This window comes from Solanum tuberosum, unplaced genomic scaffold, assembly GCF_000226075.1.
Source record: "Solanum tuberosum cultivar DM 1-3 516 R44 unplaced genomic scaffold, SolTub_3.0 scf00266, whole genome shotgun sequence".
Taxonomy (NCBI): Eukaryota; Viridiplantae; Streptophyta; class Magnoliopsida; order Solanales; family Solanaceae; genus Solanum; species Solanum tuberosum.
In genome coordinates this window covers 459576-465719 of record NW_006239201.1, presented here as the reverse complement: position 1 = coordinate 465719, position 6144 = coordinate 459576, and the positions used below count along the sequence as shown (strand labels likewise).

General features: G+C 34.7%; 2 non-coding genes across 2 annotated transcripts; both read right to left on the bottom strand.

The window, feature by feature from the left end:
* Positions 1-5740: 5740 nt before the first annotated feature.
* Positions 5741-5813, bottom strand: TRNAF-GAA (transfer RNA phenylalanine (anticodon GAA)). Its single transcript has one exon. It is a non-coding gene; the product is annotated as a tRNA-Phe (tRNA).
* A 10-nt stretch (positions 5814-5823) lies between these two features.
* On the bottom strand, positions 5824-5894 carry TRNAG-GCC (transfer RNA glycine (anticodon GCC)). The gene has a single exon. It is a non-coding gene; the product is annotated as a tRNA-Gly (tRNA).
* Positions 5895-6144: the final 250 nt, after the last annotated feature.

Here is a 6144-nt window from a genome sequence, read left to right as displayed (position 1 = left end):
TAATGTCGTTGTATCCACTATCCAAATATTTTAACTCAATTCAATTGTATACGAGTTCAAATTTTATGTAGATATACAAAGACAATCATTGATACATATACATAGTAGTTGCATACATACAATTATCTAACTGATATACATATACAATTCACCTCTCTCTACTCTCTACTCTTTAGCTCATCTATCTCCTCTCTCCCGATCTCGCTCGTCACTATAGTCTAACACATAGAACATATACATAAACAAATGCAATTTTCATAGACACAAACGCCCAATATATACAAATCGCTGCAATTTATACAAATCAGATGCTCCATAGCAAACATAATTTGGCTATGGAGCGCAAATAGCAAATTTATATCTATAGAGCTGTAACACCCCAAAAATTCTAAGTTAAGACTTGAACCATTCTTCATTTACTTGTAGGGTCATTGTAACACCCCAGAAATCTAAGGACCTAAGCTAGAGCCTAACATGTATTCTAGTGTCCTAAATGAGTTAAACGTAAAGATAAGAAACGTAAAATGACCTCTCTAACCTAGTACTAATGTTTTAGGATCTACACGTCAAGGCACGACCTCCAAGAACCCCCCCTCAAGGGTCCTTGAGGAGGACCCAAAAGAAGGTCCAAAAGATGTCAAAAACAGCTTGTGACCACGATTGGGCACCCATGAGTCGTGGGTGGACCCACGCTCCATGGTTGGGAGGCGTGGGTCAAGACTTAGTCTCCCCAAGTTGGTTCCCCATTTACCCCTCTCTGACCCAAACCACGGCCAGCCAGGACGGTCCATGGACCCATCCACGCTCCGTGGATGGGGGTCCGTGGATCACCCCTGTGTTGCTGCCTAGGTTCGGCCTAAGTGGGGGTAGTTTGATAAATTACTAATTAATTAATTAAGGGTGGGGGACGGTTATTATTAGTTATTTTAGATATATTTAAGTACTTTTAACACTTCACAACTCACAAACTCAAAACTCAACCAACTCTCATCTCTAAAATATTTATATCTCTAAACTCCATTGAAGAACATCAACAAGGTCAAGCTAGGGGTTCAAGATCCATCCTTTTCACTCCAATTTCGTGAGGAAAACACCAATCAAGGTATGTGATACTTGATTCGTGGAACACTTTTCTCCATAAAGCTCTTTCAACTCTTTAATTTCAAATTCATAAAACTAGAGTTTTCATTCTAACCATGGGTTCTTCCTAAAAACAATTTCATTATGTTAATTGTCTTATATTATGGATGAGTTGATGTTTAATGGTGATTTTTTGTGAAATTCCCCATGAACCCATGAATTACCCCATGACCCCAGTTTCATGAATTGTGAATGGGTTTTTTATGCAAGATGAATACTATGAATTGTATCTATGTTAATCTAGTTATTGAATCTTGTGTTATTCATGCCTAGTGTAGTATTTCTATGTTTAATTGTGAAGCATGATTCATGACCCTTGAAGGGGTAATTTTTTAGGGTTTGTACATATTGATGAAAGTTGTGTATGAACGTATGATTCACTTAGAAAGTGAAGATCCTATGACTATTGTGTAAATTGAGGTATTGTTGAAAGGCCATTCTTCCCTTACCCTTACACTTGATTATGTATGAATTGTGTAGGATGATGATAATGTTGTTGTGTTGATTGAAAGACTATTTTCATGAAACACTATGGACCATAATGTGAAAGGTTTACTCACATGGTAATGTTGATTCTAAGGTTGAAAGTTAGTTCTCACCTAAATGAATTTATGAGCTATTTTATGAGTTGTATTGAATGAAGGGTAAAGTATTCCTTCAAACATGTAAATGCAATTCAAGACTAATTATGTATAATTTTGGAATAATGCTTAGCACCGAGTGGATATGGTCAATGAGGTAAAGGCCTTCTTGTCAATACAATAGGCCGGGTCTTCTACAAATGATCTTATGAGATGAAAACTCCTCCGCCAATACAATAGGTCGAGTTTCTAAAAGCAATCTCCCTATCCTATAACTATGTGCCCATATAGGTCTTTAGCTAAACATGTTAGTTCTACCTTATGTTAGTTCTACCTTAGGCAAGTAGGACACCTTCTTTTGGTGTGGGGTTACATGACACCGGATTCCATGTCGCTCACATGGTCTATGTCGGTTATGGCTATTCTTCCCTATATGACAAGATAATGAATAAGACATGAACTATACCTAGGACTTCTTATTGAGTTTTACTTAGTATGAGTGGGGGTATGGGACTTCACTTTTACATTGCACAAGTAGACTTAGTAGGATGTTGTGGGATAGTTTCTTTATGTTATGATAAGACATGAATGTATGCATGTATGTTGAATGGATAGTTGCCATGAATGACTTTCCTTATTTCAAGTAATATACATGACTATTTCCTTATTTATGACTATTGATTATGATGAGGTCTAAAGATGATGAGGTTTAAAGATGATATGTATGACTAAGGTAGCTTCAAAGGAGTACTTAGTATGGTTGATATTATGGGATGCTAACCATACATTGCACAAGTGTTCCTTAGGGGTTGCTAAGGTAATGGTTTCACTATGTTATGAGTATAAATGTGATTATGGCTTGTCTTCTACAGTAAAAGTGCATGTTGGTTTCCAAACTTGACAAATGCATACTTTTCAATTAAAATGTCCTTTTATCATATTTCAAGGATTTTTATGCATTCTTCCATACTTAGTACTTTATGTGCTAACCCATTTCTTCTACATTTACTATGAGTATAGGTTCCGATCGTTGAGACATACCTCTACTTCCTTCAAGTGAAACTTGGGTTGACTATTCCCTAGGCTTGGTGAGTCCTCAAGTTCGAGGACAAGATGTTATCATTTCCTAGTTTCTATTGTACTTTCTACTTTTGAGACTATATTGATGTAAAAGGCTTTTGACCCTATTTGTACTCCCTATTGTACTAGATGGTGATTGAGACTAGTCTAGATTCCTATTTTCGTTTATGAAAAAGAAGTTGAACTTCGATTGTAAAAGTTTTAAATTTTCCACATCATTCTTATGACTTTATGTGTATGATTATGCTAAGGGCTTGTATTCGACCCCTTCGGAGTCAAGTACGCCGTGTTACATCTAGGGGGTACCCCTGGGTCGTGACAGTCATATCGAGTGATTCTTAAATTTCCCATATGTGTAAAAGTAAATTCTTTAGTGTGGGAATGATTTTGGATATTAATTAAGGTCACTAGAAACTCTTAGCACAAAGTAGAGTTGAAAGTCTCCTTATCGATTAAGTTTTGATGTAAGATTCTACTTGGGTCAACTTCAAACGATCATATCTCTTAGAATATAAAGATTTACATGGCCCATAGTCTATCAAATTAAAGGTATTTGAATTTTCTTTCCAACGCCACCAATTTCGCAAAAATCCGAGGTTTTAATAAAAAGTTATGACCATTTTATTAACCTGATACAATGATGTGACGAATTAGCCGACGGAAAAACAATAAAAATGGTCGTTTTTGTCTTTTTACCTCTAAGAAAACACTAAATGAATTTTTTGACTAATTAAAGACTCAAAACATTCATATTTTCATCTCTTAATCCATCATTCTCTTCTTTCTCAAACTCTAAGACAAAACCCTAAGGAAAAATCAAAGTAGAAGACTCCATTCAAGATTCTTCTTCAAGGTAAGTCCTTCTCCAAGAATTTCATTCTTTCCAACTCAAATTACTCCATAAAATTATTAATCAATCACTAATGAAAATCATAATTCTTGGCCATAGAGTTTCAAGAAACTAATTCAAGAAATCTGAAGGAAGTTTTTCTTGATTTTTCTCCTTCAAGCTAGGGTTTCAAGGCTTCTAATCAAGTTCTTCTTCAAGATTCTTCAAGAACCTTGTTCTTCTAGGTATGTAAGTTTATCATAGTGTTGGACTAGTTCGTCCTCACGACCTACATCTACTTCCAATCTGTAAAAGAGAAATCTAGGATTTTACTCCTAGATTTGAGTATTCTAGAGATAAGTTGATTTGAGTTCTTAAGTTCTTGTTTCTTTTTGTAAATTCTATTCCTAATTATTAAATTAGTTATATGTTATGCATTAAGATTCTTGAGTTGATTCGTTCATGTCTATATTTCAGCATGAACCCTATGAATTGAGTATTTTTAAGAGGAGAAATATCGTTGAGTTATGAGTTTCGAGTTCTTGAGTTTTGAGTACTGAGTTTCCTTATTGCTTCCTTATTGCTATTAAGATCCCTGAGTTGAGTCGTTCGTGTCCATAATTCCACATGAACCTTATGAATTGAGTTATAAATTTTGAAAAGTTTTTTAAAGCTAACACTGAGTTCTTAACTGAGTTTTGAGAAAGTAAAGATGAGTTTTGAGAAAAGAATTTCTAAAACATGATTAGTATGATAATCGAGTATGTCATCAATGTATAAGCAGTATGGTATCTAGATATACCATCAATGTTTATGCAGTATGACTTCCCGAGTCATCAATGGTCATATTATAATATGATTTTGAAATGTTTTTGAGAAAGAGTTTTCAAGTATGAGATTAAGGGGACTATGTATTCCCAGAGGCATCATTTTTTACATTGATAAAAGAGAAATTGAATTTTCTAAATGAATTATGAGTTCAAAAATTATTTCAAGAGTAGTTACCTCTTTTAAGAGGATAGTTTGAGAAATTATCTCAAACTAGAGGAATAATTTATTTTTTAACCATATGAGAATGAGTATATATTATTGGGAGTAGTATTGAGCACCAATATGGGGAAGAGTTCAAATAACTCACAGCCCCCATAAACCATGTATGCCAACATGGGTAAAGGGTCATACTTTTTAGACGATTCCTTATTGTTTTTAAGTATAGCTTAGTGGATCCACTTAGTTGAGGATGTTTTGGCAGCGTGGGCGAGACATTGTATCATCACGTATCTCATAGTGATGGTTGTCGGTTAGAGAATCTCCCAATAGAGTTGAAGTGTATTTTTATATATCACTTATTATGTTGAGTTCAGAGATGAGAAAGTATTTTGTAAAGCTTTAAATGATTTAACTTTTTATTTCTTTACATTCAGCTTGAGTACATTGTTATCTATTTCAGTCCTTTCTTTCAGTTATGTTTTATTCAGCTATATTACATACTCGTACTTTCAATGTACTGATGTCATTCAACCTGCATCTTTTAATGATGCAGATACATGTTATTAGGATCATCAACAAGAGTCTGTTGAGATCACTTCATTCGCTCGTCTACTTATGAGTGAGACCTCCTTACTTTCGGAGTACTCTAGTTTTATGAGTTGTTAGTATTAGTAACATTTTGAGTAGTCGTGGGTCTTGTCCCGACACTCATCTATATACTGTAGAGGCTTCATAGATAGACAGTTTTGGAGAGTCTTTCAGTTTCATAGGTTTTCTCTAAAATTTATGTTTCATACTCAGTATATTCAGCAAAGTTTTGAGATTAAGTAAACTGTTTTTAAACATTCTTTCAATTTGATGTTTATGTATGCTCAAGTTAGTCTTCCGCTTGTAGTCAGGCAGGATGAGGGTTCGCTTGGGGACCAACAATGATTCTTGAGTACCGGCAACGTCCAGGGTGTAGGCTCGGATCATGACAAGAGCGCTAATATGATTTTTATCTTTACTATTCGTAAAACTTACTAAAAAAAACAGTAAAATGTTTTGAGTTGTTTCTAACATGGCTGAGTAAATAGAATAGTTGGCTAAGCTCAAAGTAAAACGTTAAAAAAAAGTTGTATGCGGTGAACGTGGATCGAACACGTGACCTTCAGATCTTCAGTCTGACGCTCTCCCAACTGAGCTATCCCCGCAAGCACAAGTTGCACCAGCCGGGAATCGAACCCGGGTCTGTACCGTGGCAGGGTACTATTCTACCACTAGACCACTGGTGCTTCTTGTTTATTTTAGGCTTGTAAAAGATATAAGTCCTTCTACCCCAATTTATGTGACACGGTTTCGATATTTAAACTTCTAAATTTTGATCGTGAAACTGAATATAAAAGTACTAAGTTCTTAAAATAAATTTTATATATTGAAAAAGTACATAAAAATACTATAAATCATAACAGTTAACAACTTAAAATATTTAAAAAGCATATTAAAAATTTTCGGTGAACGAAAAACTTGATTGAACTCCTGAAA